Raw genomic sequence first — 18519 nt, forward strand, 5'->3', positions numbered from 1 at the left:
TCATTTCTGAAAATCTTTGATCCACATGAAGAGATCTTACTTGTGCAAGACCCCAGGGAAGTGTTTTAAGTTGCTTTTCCTTCTTTACAGTTTTCTTTACTTGCATTTATTTTATTTGTTCTTTTGCTTTGGTTTTATATTTCATGTTGATTGTTTGTTTTGCTTGCTTAGTTTTATGCACTTTGTTTTCTTTCGTTCGGTTCATTGAGGACTATGTCTCTCACTAGTTGGGGGGTAGCATGTGTGCACAGTTTAAAATATATATATATATATATATATAAATAAAAAATAAAAAATAAGATTTGAAAAATTTGAGCATCTTGGTGGAGTAGTTGAGCGGGATCATTTGTGAAGATTTATTTTCAAGCTTAAATACAGAGCATGATTTTTGACGCATCATATTTTGTTGATATGTGGCTTGAAACTTTGGGATGTTATGCTTATTGAGATGAAACTTGATAAAATTTTTGTAGAACGAAAGGCAAAGTTTGAAGGACATTTTGCACATGCTTACGCTTGTAGTGTTCCTTATTTACGATTCATTGATTTAATACTAGATAAGTAAACTGCAGGACTACCGAGCCATGCCAAAAAGAAAAAAAAAAAAAAAAGAAATTGAAAAGATTAGAATGAAAAAAAAAGAGAGAGAGAAAAGGAATAAAGGTAACTTAGTGAACTTTCCTAAGTAAAAAGGGCTAGAAACAGTTACCCAAGACTTTGGGAGTTGAGTGTCCAAACTTTAAAAACAGAGCTGGCGTGAAAACTGCTAGTCCATTGGGCTTTGAGGTAGTTAGAATCAACAATGATTAATCTTAAGGTTGAAAAATCCTATGGCAAATCATGGCTAGTAATGAGGAACACACAACCGGTCTAGCTCCACACACACATTTGAGTCCTGAGATATTTGCCTTAATTCTATGTGAAATATTGTTGAGATAGTCTTGGTGGGTATAACCCTTGGGGGTTGAGTAGTAACATGTCACTTTTGTGAGAATTCAGAATTGTGTTTAATTGTTTTTGTTTGAATTTCGATCTTTATGCCATCTCAATTAATTTTCACTATTCTGCTCAGTTGGGGGGTGTGATTGAGCTGAAATATTGCATATTTTATCTATTTAAAACCAATGTATTTTAAATTCATCATGACATTATTATTGGTTTTAAATGAAAAAATGGTTAATAAGAATAAATACAAGTTGTGATTTAAATTGATTAATAGCATGAGTTTATACTTAATTTTATAACTTGAATTTAATTGGATAATGTTTATTCATATGCATATTTTATCTTATTTAGAAAGTTTGGTATGAGATAAATTTTGTGTGTGATCCATATGTCAAACTTTTTGAATAGATTGGAAGTCATTAATGCATGCATGACTCAAAACAATGAATTTTGGCTTGTAGGTCCTATACACATGGCATGGAAAGATATATTGAATTGTTGACCACCTCTAGATTGAAGAGTGCCGTATGCACTTCATCCCACCAACTCAACCCAAGTCACTCTCATCAATCATCCACCACCTCTTCCGTTCACACTCAAATAAATCCACCAACTCCTTTCCAACCCACGAAAAAATACTTTTTTTTGTCTTCCAAGTGGTTGCATATCACATGAATTTAATCCATTCACATGGCAACAGCTTGGCAAACTGGAAGAAGGAGCTGAAATGTGATCCCATAGAAGAAATAAAAAGGTGCCGTGCATTACTTGACTTGTGGAGTTGGTGGTGATTATTAATGAAGAGCCGTGAATTGGAGGAGTGAGTTTGCAACTTGGGGTAGCTATTTATATATATATATATTTATATATATATATATATATATATTGCTAGATGAAGAAAAGAAAGGAGAGATGCTGTGCTTGACTTGTGAAGAGAAGTCGGCTGGAGTGAATTGTAGTTGGGGGAGTTTGGCGCTGACTTGATATATATATTGCTGGATGGAATGGAGAAGCACCGAATTCAGCCATCTATATATATATATATATGTGTGTGTGTGTGTGTGTGTGTGGCTGGACGGTAGAATAAAGGTGTGAAAGGAGAGATGCCGTGATTGAAGGGAGTAGGTAGGAGGATTTGCTGAGAGTAGGGAGGTAGACGTGTAGGGAGTGAGCTGTGCTTGAATTGGAAGGGAAGAAAAGGGAGGTGCAGGCGAGAGAGAGTTTTGATTGAAGGAGTGAAAGAAGGCAGTCATGATTAGAGAGAAACGTGTTCGGTGCATGATTTGCTTGAGCTGAAGTGTGAGTGTTGTGCTGGAATTAATTGAGAGAAGAGAGAAAACGAAAAGTCGATGCTGGGGGTTGTTCTAATTTCATTGAATCAGTTACTTTGAATTGACTGGAAGGTGTTACGTGGAGAGGCAGGGACGTTAGAGTTAAGTAGGAGAGTTGACTTGTGGTCGGTCAGCTGGAATTGAGAGAAGTCGGTGGGTGCTTAATGTGTTGTGCTGAAACTGAAAAATAAAAAGGAAAGAAAGCAAAGTCGGTGCATGATTAGAGAGAGGCATGTGAGTGTTGTGCTGGAATTAAAGTGTGTTGTGCTCAAACTGAAAAATAAAAAGGAAAGAAAGCAAAGTCGGTGCATGATTAGAGGAAAGAGAACCGTGCTTGACTTGTATAAAGCAATGGATGATGATACGTGGGATTAGAGGGAATTTTCTGGAGGTATGTAGCCGTGCTGGACTTGGTTTGATTGGTTTGAATTGAGGAGAAGAAATCAGTGCTTGATTGAATAGATGAAGAGGCGTGATTGAAGCTTTCCACCGAATTGGACATCATTGAAGTCGGTGGATTGGCTCTTTAAATAAGGGGTGCAGTCCGAAGGAGACAAGAGGAATTTTTTTGCTTTGTTATTTCTTTGTTATGTTCTTTAAATAATTGGCTCTTTCTTGTGTTCGGCAGTTTGTTTTTTTTTTGACTTAAACATTTTGTTTGCTCGGCAGTTTGTTTTTCCTTTTGGCTTCAATGCTTTGTTGTTTTAGAATTTTTATTAAGTGTATTAAGAATTTTCTAAAATTTTATTTCATTAAGTGTAATACCTTAATTTCTATCAAGTGTGCTAGTTTGTTTCATGAAACAAAAGAATTGTTTTAGAAGTTTTCATCAAGTGTGCTAGTTGGTTTCATGAAACAAAAGAATTGTTTTAGAAGTTTTCATTAAGTGTGCTACCTTAATTTATTGCAAGAAGGGTTCGGTTGATAGCTTTTGTTTTTGATTTTTCTGAAACATGATACATGGGAGTAGAGGGAATTGAGCTTTTCATTCGTAAAGTGAAGTGAGTCGGTTTAGATTTATTTTTCTAGAGGAGATTTAGTTGGTTTGAATTATATTTTTCAGAAAGTGAAGGAGAGAGCTTTTGTTTTTGTTTTAGTTGGGTAATTTATTTGTTGTTTACTTATTTCATGTTATTTATTTTTATTGTTTCTTTAAGCTTTCATTTAATAGTGATTACAATGTTATGTGCTATTTTGAGAATTTGTGATTTAAATACAAAGACGAATTCTAGAATCTTGGTCTTAGGCATTTTCAATTTTCAATGCATGTTTTGTCAATTACTTTCTAATTTAGTTTAATTCTTAATTGAGTAATTTCTGAGTTTAATCTATTAGTCCTTTACATTCCAATCCGACAATCAAAATCTAAAAACATGAATCTAGTCCATGACTAGTACCCTTTTCCATCCATTGCACATATCATCATCTTGTTTTCTCTTTGTGAAGTTTTTCACATTTTTCAACGAGTTTAATTTTAAGTAACTTTCCCTGAGGAGACGATCTAGGAATTTATTCCTAATTATTACACGACATCCTCCTGCACTTAGGATAGCCTTTGTGCTATTCATTTTTGAGTGAGTCACCCATGTTATATTATAAGTTCAAGTTTATGTCATGTCAAGTCAAGTTCAGTTCACGTTTTAGTTTAGGTTATGTCAGTTTTGTCATGCTATATGTTAAATTATGATATGCTTACTCACGACTTTAATTGTGCATTCATGGTTTTACTACCATGCATGCATCATTAACTTGTGTGAGAGTTTATTGTTAACATACTGAGATTTGTAATCAAATCTCACTGTGGTAGTTTCAACTACCATTCCCCCCAAATGGTAGGCGATATGTCAGTATCAGAGCAGGAGCGAACATTGGTAGACTGAAGGAGGTTGACTAGATACTGTAGACATAGCGCAGAATTTACAATTTGCATAGTTAGTTTTTGGACAGTATTCTGGCCTCCTTAGTTGAGTTACATGAGTCACTCGATAAACTTTTTCAATAGTGTATTTTGAAAATGTAAATATGGAGTCTGGCCTCCCATGTTTTTGAAATTACAGTCTTCTGAGACTCGTACTGAAATTATAGATGTTTATTTTTGTCAAGTATGCTTGGATTACAATTTAAGTATTTGAGATATTATAAGTTTGGTACAGAGTATTGCTAAAAAAATTATCCGCTGCGAATATTGCATAATCCTAGATGCATGGTAGGAATATTGCATCTTATATGTCATGAACGGGGACATGTAATCTTGTATTGCATGTTCCGATACTTCGGATGTCCGTCCGATCCCAAACAAAATCTGGGGGCGTCATAACATGCATGCAATAATGCAATTAATAACATAACATCAAACACAACATGTAAAATACCAAACACCATCAAACACATAAAATATGCCCAACTTCCAATTTGACCCAAAAATCCAAACTCCTCGAACCTAAGGTCCGGCACAACCAAACAGATTGCAGAAAAACGTGTTAGTGTAAAAATATATTTAAATCTCATAAAGTTCTTTGAAAAATTACTTATAATGACAAAAGACAACTCTAGAAGATCAAAAGTCATGCCAAAAGTGGTGGAGCAGTTGCGGACAGTGTTTTCCAAGCAATTGTCTGGGTCTCAGAAAGGAAAATGGAGAGGAGAGCTAAGGGAAACTTGGGCTGGGCAAGGAGGAGGTAGGGGAGGCTAGAGGAGCTAGAGGCCATGGATGGTGGATGGGCAACAGATTTGGCAGTGTAAAGAGGGGGAAACCCATTTCTGGTTGTGCTCATGTGGGGGGGAAGGTGCTGCTGTGAGGGGTTGGTTCGGTGGCTGGGGGTTCACTGGTGAAGGGGGAGGCAGTTGGCAGCATGGGGCTGCGCCACAACAGCGCTGGGAGCTATAGAGAGGAAATAAGCCAAGAGAGAGAGAGAGGGGCATTTTGGGAAAGAAAGGGGAAGAGAGGAGCTGCGGTGGCAAGGTCTGGTGGAGGGAAGGGTAACTAGCATGCTGAGAGGGCTTGGGCTCCGGTGGCGTCGCGATGGAGCATGTAGGAGAAGGAGATCAAGGGGAGGGGCTATGGGTTGGGTGTTGCGATGAGAGAGAGGGAGAGGTTGCCAGGGAGGAGATCGGTGGTGGGGTAAAGGTCGCCAGAGTGAGGGGAGCTACTGGTTGGCGGTGAGGCTGGGTGGCTGGCGGTGAGGCTGAGGGAGCTGAGAGAGGGAAATGGGTTTGGGGAAGGGGCAATGCATGGGCTGAAGGGAGAGGAGGAAAAAACGAAAATGATTTCAAAATGGCAATTTAAACAAAATAATTTAACCGCAGTAACTAAATAAAATAAAATAATAAAATCTAACAATAAAATAATTTAGAATAAAGAACAATTTAAATAATGAACAATATTTAATAACAAGAAACACATTAAATTTAATTTTACAGTCAGAAGTCGTAAAATAATACAATGTGAATCATCCAAAATTTAAAACAAAAAAGGTCATAATCTTAATAAATGAAATAATTAATTAATTAAAATATACATAAATGTGGGGTATCATAAGACATAGCTCCTTGCCTAAATCTCCTTGGCTCTCTTAAGGTCTTGTTGCCTCTTGTTGGTTTGAATCCATAGTCTCTTCTTTTGTATCAAAATACTCTCATTTTGCACTAAATCTTCTCATTCCTTCAAATTCAAGAAAAAAAAAGAAAAATATATAGAGATAAAATAAAATTAATATAATTAAAGGAAAAATGACATTTATAATAAATAAAATAGTAATAAAAATTACATAAAAATTACACTTATCACATAATCTTATATACGACCATCTTGCATTTTAGCAACTCTTTAGGGACCTTATGTAAGGCAAGAGAAAGTTGTTTAATTTTATATTGATTGCAACTTAATATTTGAAATTTCGTAAAATTATATCATTAACTTATTTTTAATGAATACAGGACCACTTTGTCATTGTGGGGTCTCCAGGACTTGGAAGGTCTAGAATAGCATGGGTTTTAGATGAATATGTCATCAAAATACAAAATATTTGATCCATTGCACTTGAGGATAGCATTTGTAGTTCATTCATAATACAAAATCCAAAACACACAAAAGAAATAATAATAATCGGCCCCTCTATTTTCTTAAACATTCTCAACTACCAAATAAGTATGGGAAATAATCATAAAGAATTAAGTTAATTAATTAGATGAAAATCTAATCTTGAAGCAATATCGTCAAGCAAATCTTTTATTACCACGTTCAGAAACATGATTGAGTGGTGAGAAGTGAGGGCTCAAGGTGGTGAAGTTAGTTGGTTCACGATTGTTTGAACCACACAATGACATGCGAGAGGGAGCTAGGTAGAGTGGGAGAGAGCAAGAGAGTGAAAGAACTTGTAGCACTCCTTGGGTTTACATTTACTGGAATTGTGCTCGGGTGTGCTCATATATGGGGTGATGGAGCTTCAATTGGTATTCTTTAGTATGGGTGTCCCCTAGTTGTGTGCCAATCTTTATGGGTGAAAGATCCAAATTGTTGCTCAACACGCAAGGTTAGTTGGTAGGCTTCTTTGATTCTCACCAAACGGATGGTGAGGAGCTCCTTTCATATATTATCTCATATTCTAGTCCTATAACGTGAAATGGATTAGAAAGGGGCACTTTGCTGTGGTTTGCCCCATGCGGGAGCAGCCACGTACATTGACTTGTGAAAATCAACTGATGTTCGAAAAGGGAGGGATGTACTTCAATCTGGAGGAAGATGATGGAGGAACAATAGAAGAAGTGTTGGAAGGCTCTAAGCTACCTGTATGTGTTATTCGAAGAGTGTTAATGGGAAGCAAAAAGGAAGAGGTAAGTGGAGATGACTAGCTACGTAGAAATATATTCCATACATGAGTGGAACATCAAGGTAGAGCCTTGAATCTTATCAATTATAATGGCAGTGAAATGAACGTCATCTCTCATGACGTAGTGTAGAAGCTAAAATTGCTAGTGGAGAAACATCCTAGCCCTTATAAGCTAAGCTGGGTAGATGATATGTCGATTCCCATCAAATACTAGTGTTTGGTCACTTTTTCTTTGAGAAAACACTATGTGGATATATTGTGCTGTGATGTGATTCCTATGAAGGGATGCCATCTACTATTGGAATGGTTGTGGCTTTATGACAGATGGGTTAGGTATGATGGGTATGGAAACACTTACTCTTTTGCATTTAATGGCAGGAAGGTGACCCTACAGCCTATGAAAATTAATGACTTAGACACAAACAAGAGAGGACCAAGTCCTCACCCTTCGAAAATTCACACAAGAGATCCATGACTATGGGTCATATTTTCTCAAGTTGCCAAATCCAATGCACCTCAATCGAATGTCAAAGCCTTACTCGCCGAAATCAGTACACTCCCGAAAAAAGTTTAGGATATCACACTAGGAGAGCTACCTCGCGCTTTGCCTCTCATGCACAACATCCAACATGTCGTGGACTTAGCACTTGGAGCCATGCTACCCAACATGTCTGCATACCAAATGAGTCCCACTAAGCACAAGAAGCTCCAGCAGGAAGTCCAAGAACTACTCGATAGGGGTTTCATCCGTGAGAGCCCAAGCCCCTGTGTTGTGCCTACGCTACTCACCCCAATGAAAGATAGTAGTTGGCGTATGTGTAGTGACAATTGGGCTATTAACAGGATCACGGTAAAATATTGATTCCCTTTTTCTTGTTTAGATGACTTGTTAGATGTTCTACATGATGCATAGGTTTTCTTGAAGATTGATCTTTGGAGAGGGTATCATCAAATTCACCTACATGCAGGAGGTGAGTGGAAAACAGCTTTTAAGATGAAGCTCTTTGAATGGCTGGTTATGCCATTCAGATTCACAAACCCCCTAGCACTTTTATACGGGTCATGACCCAAATATTTTAACCTTTTATTAACAAGTTTGTGGTAGTTTTTTTCGACGACACTCATTTTCAACCCCAACTACACCAACCATCTACACCACCTCTGACTAGTCTTGCAAGTTTTGCATTTCGAGAGTTTCTACATACACCTACAGAAGTGTTGGTTTGCCCAACATTCTGTACTTTTCCTAGGATTTATAGTCTCGACCAATGACATCTCAACCGACCCATCAAAAGTACAAGTCATTCTTGACTGGCCAGCACCAACAAATGTACATGAAACACGCAGCTTCCATGGCCTCACTTCCTTTTATCAGCAATTCATCAAGAACTTCGATAGCATTATGGCTCCAATTAACAAATGTACAAAAAGGGTCCATTCGTGTGGTCTCCAGTAGCCGATAAAGCCTTCATAGAAATCAAATGGCGCATCACTGAAGCCCCTATTCCCTAGCTCCCCAATTTCGGAGGGGTACTTAGTCAGCAAGGCCACCCCATTGCTTTCTTTAGTGAGAAGTTGAACGAAGCATGAGCACTGTTACTCTACCTATGATCTCGAGTTCTACGCAATTGTCCAATCTTTGCGCCATTGGAGACACTACCTCATTCATTAAGAACTTTTTCTCTATATGGATCACAACTCTCTTTGCCACCTTCAGTCCCAAAAGCACTGGAGTGCCAAGCACACCTACTAGCTTGACTATTTGCTGCAGTTCTCGTTTACCCTAAAACATAAGGCTGGAGCTGAAAATTGCGTTGTTGACGCTCTTAGCCAAAGCCTTACTCACTATGATGGCAGTCACCAAACTTTTAGCTCCAAGATGATTACAAATCAAATAAAACTTTCAAAGCTATATATGGTGCTCTCTCATTAGGTACACCCAGGTCCCACCCTGATTATGCACTCCCAGGTGACTTCATTTTCTTCCGCAATAGGTTATGTTTACCCGACACCAACATTCGAGATTTTGTTTTTTGAGAACTACATGTAGAGGGAATTGCAAGACATTTTGGCTGTGACAAGACCATCCATCTTGTTTAGGATAAGTTTTTTTGGCCTAGTCTCAAACTTGATGTGCACATAATCATTCGTTGCTATCGTGTGTGCCAACTTTCCAAAGGTCACAAGCAATATACAGGACTCTAAACACCAATGTTGGTACAAGAGAAGCCACGGGAAGATATTAGCATGGAATCTTTGTGCTAGGTTTCCCGCAAACAATCCGAGGTCATGATTGAATTTTTGTAGTGGTTGATCATTTTTTGAAGAAGGCTAATTTTATTCCTTGTTACTGAACATATGATGCTTCCTGGGCTGCCTCTGCATTTTTCATTGAAGTGGTGCGTCTCCATGGTTTGCCAAAGAAAATAGTATCTGACTGGGACTCTAAGTTTGTTAGCTATTTTGGGAAGACATTGTGGGCCAAGATAGGAACCAAACTATAGTTCTCAAGTGCATTTCATCCACAAGCAGATGGATAAACCAAGGCTGTCAATCACAACATTGAAAAACTCTAACATTGTCTTGTTGTTGATTATAGCACTACTTGGGATCTTCTTCTTCCCCATGTATAATTTGCCTACAACAATTTAGTAAACCTCAGTACAGGTCGTTCTCCATTCAAAGTAGTTATCGGCATGAAACCAAGGACCCCACTTAACCTGATTCCTTTGCCCTTGCCACCATGCATCAGTGAAGGCGTCAATGATTTTTACCATCATATGCAGGCAGCCCACAAGGAGGTGTGATGTCAAATAACCAATAACAATGAAGCTTACAAGCAGCATGCTGATACCCAACGTCAACATGTGGAATTCCAACCTGGGGATTTTGTACTTACCCACAATCGACCTAAGAGATTTCTGTAGGGTACACTCACAAAGTTACACTTAAGAAAAGCAGGGTCATTTGAGGTGTTACGACGCTTAGGCTCCAATGCTTATTTTCTGGAGCTCCCACTAGAGACTCAATTTAGTCCTAATTTCAATATTGAGGATCTCACTTCCTATCATGGGCATGATCCCCCTTTTTATGGGAGCACTATTACAACTAACTTACCAAAGACCCATAAGCCATGTGATGATATTGAGGTCATTTTAGACGACCAAGTAATGTTAACTAGTTGTGGTGGATACCGAAAATTTCTTGTCAAATGGAAGGACAGAGCGTTGTTAGATTGCTGTTGGCTTCAAACTGAAGAAGTGCAATGTCTCAACCCTAATATCTTAGAGCTCTATTAGTCCCAACATTTGTCAGAGTCAGATTCTTTCGGGGGAGGGGAAAATTGACAGAGTCACTAGGAGAAGTTTGTGCAATAAATCAGTGGAAGTTATCCTATTAATTAGTAGTTATCAACAACAAAATAAGGATGTCAATCCACTAGTGATTATTAATAAGGATATTAATCCATTAATTTTAGCATTTAGAAATTTAGTTAAGGGATTTTATTCCCAATCTGTTGTTATTCTAGGATCAACTTGTTAGCAATAGTTATTTAAGGGGTTGTTTGTAAAGTAAATGGACACTTGATGCTTATTGAATAAATTATTTGTTGATCCTGAGATGAGAGTTTAGGTGTGGTGAGACTCCATTTCCATAGCTAGTTCTTACTTAATTCTTAGTGCAGGTTCACCATCATGGTGTGACTTCAATAATATCCAAGAAGTAATGTAAGTGACTAAGATTGTTTATGGCAAACTGTTGACTAAGGACACTAATGAAATCACTAAGGTGGGATGTGATGGAACCATTTAAAAGTATATGATTAACATAGAGCAATTAAACAAGCATGCCATGAGATGAATGATGAATAAAAAGAGATGGACCAATTATGCTAGTTATGAAGCCATAAGTAATAAAAAAATAGTAAATTTATCAAACCATGCATGTAGTGCTTGTTTTAATCCATACAAGACTTATTTAATTTGCAAACATGAGAGGGACAAGTAGGATGAAAATGTTGTTCCACGAGGACAAACTCCTGTAAATTACCATGAAGGAAGACATTCTTAATGTTGAGTTGGTGAATATCCCAATGTGTGAGGACTACACTAGTGAAAAAGGGCAGATTGCCATTTAAGAGCAAAAGGAAGGAAAGAATGAACCTATCCTTTCCAAGTGGAAGGCAAAGATGATTAATTCCTTGATTCATATGGAAAATAAGGTAGCCGTGGTCTGCAGAGTATAGCTAGTCTAACAGAAGGGCAAGCAGGTACGTAGAAGAGAATGAGAAGCTAAAGAGGCTCCTAATTTAGAAAAGCCGCCTAAGGTACAAAGGTGAAAAACAATCAAGGAATGGACCCTTGAGGACACATACGAGCTTTCCAGAACTACACAGAAATGCTTAGAAGGTGGCAGGGTTGTACGTAGTTGCTCACACACCATCTGAAGGGTCACATATGGAGTACGTTTATTGAAAGGATTGTGACCTATAGACCATACCACCTAAACCCAGATGTATGGTCTAGTGACACATGGAAGATCCTTAGTTGGAGAGAGATTGAGGATTGGACATAAGGCAAGATGTAAAGATGTGTAGGCAAAATCCACATAGTCTATCTCTATCATCATATAATGGGATGATTGAGACTAAATGACTCCTATTCAATCACATCCAGAGTTAGAAGGATGCTAGAAGGACACCTGACAAACTTGTTTCATAAAAGACTTAAGGTAAAAGCCAAAATCTCACTTTTGAGATTGTAAGAGCCCTTAGAGTCAGAATCTTCAAAGGAAGCAAGTGACTTTAGAGAAGACAAAGAAAGGAGCAGCGCAACGCTGTCTTAACTCTAAGACAATGAGGTATGTTAGCTACTAAGATAGTGCTGAGGAATGGGGGATACATGTGGTATGAGGATGTTATAGAATTTTAGCTCATGCATACTCTATAATCTCCCCCTTTCTAATCATGAAATAATAAATGTTTTGCCATTATGTTTATGAATATTTTTACACCATGTTTTATGATATTTGAATGTGTTTATTTTTGGTGATATCTCTATGTGAGTATCTATATTTTTCATTTGAATTGTTATATAATGTGTTGATCATCATGGGACTGGACTAAGAATTCCCCAAATCATTCCTACGAAATGTTGGCATTAGCTTCATAACAGTAGAGAGAGTTCTCTTGAATGATTGGGGTGGACTGGTATTGTGTTGGCCTCACCAGATAGACGGGATGAAGAATCTCGCACGTATTACATGTTGTTGTCTTGGAGTTGGTTGGCTGGGTGAATGTTTTCCCGATGCAACATATATACTCTGTGTGAGAGTCAATCTATGTTGGGGTACAAACGAGTTGACTTGCACCATGTTGGTTGGGTGGGAAAGATTACCCGATTTTGAACTGTGGAGAGGCTTATCCCCTGTTGGCCCATCAGGTGAGAGACTATATGACAAATATCTTTGCGATAATTGTGAATTGCTATGTGATTGGTGTTACAAACTTAAGTGTTTGAGAAGAGGGTGATTCCTCGCCTTGGCAGCATGCATAATTACGTGTATATATATTGAGTTTTGCATAGAGAATAACTCCCTAGAGGGTGATTCTCACAATGCTCTATAGACACATTTTACTGAGATGGTGATTCTTCGCCATAATTTATGAATACACGTGTTTTTTTTTTTTCCCCAGAGAGGATGATTCCTCACTATGCACTAATACATGCATTCACTGTTGCTTTTACTCATAAAATTGCTCATTGCATATTCACGATCATTGTTTCTCATTAGTGGTCTTGTTATAACTGCCTAACCTACGCATATTTTTGGTATCAGGACTATAGACTTTGATGTAGAGGTAGATCAAGAGTGATACCCGAGGAGGAATAGTAAACCTAGCTCTAGCAATAAGTGTGTAGGCCTATTTTCTATTGTAGAACTTGTTTGCCTAAGGGCACTGTACTTGTAAATAGTAGTTAGGCGACCAAGTATTTTGGTCGACCTTATTTAGGGTGTACAAATCAAATAGTTGGATGTGTGTATAACTTTGGAGGAATGAAGTGATGTGTGGATATTTTATAAATACATTATGAGTTTTATTAAATTTATGGTACCAAGTTGGTTAGCCTTTAGACTAACCTTTACTTTTTTGTTGCAAACCATGTATCTTTCCTTGCACATGCACTTCCTAGAGAACAATGTAAGCCTAACCCGATTCAAACCTTGGGTGTTGCCATAAGGCTAGCACCTTGGCACCACAGATCCTCACTAGGTCCTTTACCAAGGAACAGGACACCACAAAATGACTAATATTAAGAGCTAGGCTAAGCAAGATCAAAATGGTATCAAGTTTGATAGTAGGAGATAAGGTCTCATTCTAATTGATGCCATCAACTTGGTTGAAGCCCTTAGTAACGAGGTGAGATTTAGGAAAAACAAGAGTACCATGCATTAGCATGTAGCTTGGTCTTAAAGATCCATTTACAGCCAATGACCTCCATATGAGAGTCACGAGGGACAAGGGTTCAAGTATTGTTAGCTTGTAGAGCTTCCTTCGAAAGGGTGATGAATGCTGATTATCCACCCATGAAGGAGGTGGTTTGCCTTGTGCCATTAAAGGTAAGTATGGATGAGCTCTTGCTTGGTACCTAGTAGCATCATGGATTGTTGGTTTTTATTGCAGTTGTGGTGTCAAGTGATCTGTAAGACGGTCTACAAGATCTTGGTTCTCAACCAAGGCCATAATCTGTTCTTTTCATAGTGGGTAATTTCTTGACTGGGAGTACAGAGTTACAAAATTATTAACATTAAACACTACTATAGAGGCAATTGGAGTAAGATACTCTTGTTCTTTTACAGTGAATAATACCATAAGAAAAATAACTATTGTAAAAAAAGGGATATACCTATTATACATAGCTAGCCGTTTACAATATTTCCATGTATGGTTGTTACCGCTGCATTGTGTTGATGACTTCCTCGTTATCAATGCTAATTTTGGCATAGTCAACAATTGGATATTATTAACTTTTTTGGTACCTTTAATATGTATATGTGTCCAACATAATGAGATATACTTTTGTGTACTCTTTAGTTCTAAAACAAAATTGATGTGTAAAAGATTGATAAGTTGGATAATTCTTCGTCATAAATACTTGATTTTTATTCAAAAAAGGACACTTTCCAACCTCAAACTACCAGTCTTTTACATTTTACATGCTAGCTCAGACCATCACAATTTTAACATATTGCACTTAAAACTATCAAAATTGGGAGACTAAATCCTCAAACTATTTAAAATTGACATTTAAAAGGGCTTGTTAGGACACTTGGAATATATATTTTAGAATTTTATGAATAATAATAAAATTGTTTGAATTAAAATGTTTTATTGGGTTTTGATAAATGAGAGAGAAGAAATTGAATAAAAATATTATCAAATTAAAAGAATGTTTAAATATAATTTTTAATATAATTTTTGTTTTAAACTTTAAAAAATTATATTATTTTTTGTTTTTTATTTGAAAGTTTGGTAAAATTGTATTAGGTATTGTGTTTTAATAATGAAAATTCCCCTAGCCTCCTTCCAAAAAGAAAATGCCCCAAAAAACGTGCTTGCCCTAAATTCTCTTTGTTAATGAAATGCTTTACAAAATCTACCAATTACCCAAAAGCAAACTATATATATATATATATATATATTTGTGTGTGTATGTGTGTTTATACATGTTAACTTTAGATACAAACATGTTATACTGTTCGATATTCTCATATGATAAGAATAAGCGGAAGCATATATATATATGTCTAATGGGATCCTATATTGATTGTTAATGAGAAATTATTGATATTTATAATATTTCAATAAAACTTCAATTATATTATTAATGAATCCTCTTTTATTATAGGTAATGTGGTTTGTACTTTTAATTGAAACGTTGATGAGAAGGTTGGGGCTGCTATGAGACCTTATTATCAGATGGAGAATTTTAGAGTAGCAGTGGATGAATGTGGCCTTAGTGATCTGGGATTCAATGGCAACAAGTTTACTTGGAGTAATAACAGAGAAAACAACCAGTTCACCAAAGAAAGACTAGATAGGGGCTTGGGTAATTCACAATTATCCCTCTTGTTTAGCAATATAGAGGTTCACACCCTTCCTGCTCAAACTTCAGACCACTCTCCTCTTTTTGTCTCCATGTCTAATGATCTAAGCAACTTTTTTCAGAGAAGGCATTTGTTTAGATATGAATGTTCTTGCGATAAGAAGGAGGAATGTAGAAAGATTATTGAAGAAGAATGGAGATTAAAAGCAGCAAGGGGTAGCAAACTCCACTCGGTTTTGGGAGGCTTGATACTATGCAGAAATGCTCTCACTAGGTGGAACAAGAATTGTTATAAGAACAATAAGGAGCTGGTGTTAGAAAATTTGAAGGATATTTCAAGGCTTCAAGAGGAGAATTTGGGGCAGTCTGTGGCTGTTATTAAAAGGAAGCAGAAGGAAGTGCATCAGTTGCTAGCAAAAGATAATTTAAGATGGAAACAAAGGGAAAAATAGAGATGGTTACAAGATGGAGATAGAAATACAAGGTACTTTTATATGTGTGCCAACCAAAGAAGGAAAGCTAATAGAATTAGTAAGGTGGAAGGGGAAGATGGTAGTCTCTACACTAATGCAACTCAGGTGGCAGGTCTATTCCAAGAATATTATGAGAAGTTATTTTCATCTTCTAAGCGTTCAAGGATTGACTATTGTTTACAATCTTTGGTTCCTAAGGTCACAGAAGAGATGATTACTTTCTTGTGCAAAGATTTTGTGGCAGAAGAAGTTAGAGTGGCAGTTTTTCAGATGAACCCTCTGAGCTCACCTGTGCCAGATGGATTCAGTGTAGGCTTTTACCAAGCACATTGACAGGTGGTGGGGGAGGATGTGAGTAAGGCAGTGCTCGATTTCTTGAATTTTGGTAGAGGAGATCTAAACACCATTAATGACACATTTATTGTGTTAATTCCTAAGAAGAAAGTTCCTGCCAAGGTGACTGGTTATAGACCTATTTCACTTTGCAATGTAATCTATAAAGTTATATCTAAAGTGATAGCAAATAGGTTGAAGAAAGCCTTACCTGCTCTTGTTTCTCAAAACCAGAGTGCTTTTATACCTGGTAGACTTATTATGGAAAATGTGATCGTTGCCTATGAAGCTATGCACTCTATGAACAATAGATTGAAGGGTAAATATGGTTTTATGGCTTTAAAACTAGATATGAGTAAGGCCTATGATAGGGTAGAATGAGAATTTTTGCTTGCTGCATTATCTAAGTTGGGTTTTCATGAGAAATGGTGTGGCTTGATTAGGAAGTGCTTGGAGTCAGTATCTTTCTCTTTACTTATAACCTTAGGAGAAATTTTCAGCATCTAGAGGTTTGAGGCAAGGTGATCCCTTGTCACCTTATCTCATTATTCTATGTTCTGAGGTTTTAAGCTGCATGTTGTCACAACCTGAAGGTTCTGGAGCTATAATAGGAGTACCTATTGCTAGAGGTCAGATTTGCATTAATCACTTGTTTTTTGCAGATGATCTATTGTTTTGTAAAGCTTCTTCTTTAGAATGGAGCAATTTGCTCTATCTCTTGGAATGTTATGAAAAGGCTTCTCGTCAAAGGTTGAACAAGGAGAAGACTTCTATTTATTTAAGCAAAAACACTCCTCTTAATATAAAGGCAATGATTCTGAGTATAGCAGGTGTTCGATCTTCATGTTCCTATGAGAAGTATTTGGGACTTCTAGCTTTTGTTGGAAGATCTAGATCCAAGGCTTTCTCATCTATCTTGGATAGAGTCAGTAGCAAGATAAGCAATTGGAAGAATAAATTCCTGTCAAAAGCTGGGAAAGAAGTGTTGTTGAAAGTAGTAATCCAAGATTTACCAACTTACTGTATAGGGGTTTTTAAACTCCCTAAAAGTTTGCTTGATAAACTGAACAATATTATGAGACAATTCTGGTGGGGCCAACAGGAATCTGAAAGGAAGATTAATTGGGTTTCCTGGAGGCAAATGGGCAAATCTAAATTAGAAGGGGCAGAGTTTACTCACCCTTCAGATTTGATGAGACAAAGTTTGAAGGTAGTGGAGGAATTCAAAGATGCTACTGTCACAGAAGTATCCCCTCAACCAGTTTCTTCAACCTGCATAATTAGCTGGATAGCTCCACCTAAAGGGTTCTATAAGGTGAATTGGGACAGTGCATTATGCAAAAACAACAATCTGGTGGGCATTGGCATTATTGTTAAGGACCATGAAAAGCATGTTATTGCAGTCAAAAGAATGAGAAGATCAGTCACTCAGGATCCACTTATTGTAGAAGCCTACGGGGCATGTCAAGCTGTGAGGTTTGCTCAAGATATTAGTCTTAGAAGAATTATTTTGGAAGGGGATTCTTTAGCTGTGATAAACGACATTAACCATAATGAAGTTTGCAATAAAACTAGGCCTATTACATGGGATATCAGATGCTTATTGGCTCAGATGGAAGTTTGGAAAGCAGTTCATACAAGGAGAGAAGCCAATTCTGTAGCTGATTGTTTAGCAAAGCATGCTCTAGGGGTTAGTGAGGATATTGTTGATTTAGAAGTTTGTCCACCATGTATTATTTCCCTTGATTAAGTTTATCAATGAAGTGATTCATTCTTTAAAAAAAAAAAAAAAAATGAAACGTTGATACGGAATCCTTTGTTTTCAACTAATTATGTTTGATTCTGTTACCCCATTTATAATTTAATTAGCACTACAGCATTGATTTAACTAACTAGGAAGAAACTTAATTGTTGAAAAAGTTAGGGAAAAAGAAAGAAACAAAGAAACAAAGAAGAAATCAAGTTGGTCGCTGTACGTGATTGCATCCATGCTTGTAAGTTGGATTTTGTTGTCTAACAAAATCTTTCTGCATGCGACCCAAACATGGTCCTTTCACTTGCATGTCTGCCACTTGTATGCCCACCAAAGTTCATGCCATGTACCATCAATAGGACCACACAGTCCGCACGGGGACCAATATATACATAGTTACTCTTGGAACCCACCAAAAAATTAAAATCTATTAAATAGACGTTTCAGGGAGAAAGAAAAACATATAAAAAGATTAATATTTTCCGTATTAATATATCAAAAATTTTATTAGTAGTTTCTGTAGTTATATATTTCTATATATTTTTTATGTACTCTTTAAACATAAGTCAGCTTGATTAGTTACACCATTTTTTTAATATAAAATAATTGTTGAGTTTTACCGTTTCATTAAAATACGTAAAAAGTATATGTAAAAATGACTAATGACTGTACATATTTTTTGTATATATAAATAGAGAGAATTTTAGCAGGTCAGAATTATCACCAGTTGTACAATAGGATCTTCCT

The sequence above is a fragment of the Carya illinoinensis genome, chromosome 14 (genome assembly GCF_018687715.1).
Source record: "Carya illinoinensis cultivar Pawnee chromosome 14, C.illinoinensisPawnee_v1, whole genome shotgun sequence".
NCBI lineage: Eukaryota > Viridiplantae > Streptophyta > Magnoliopsida > Fagales > Juglandaceae > Carya > Carya illinoinensis.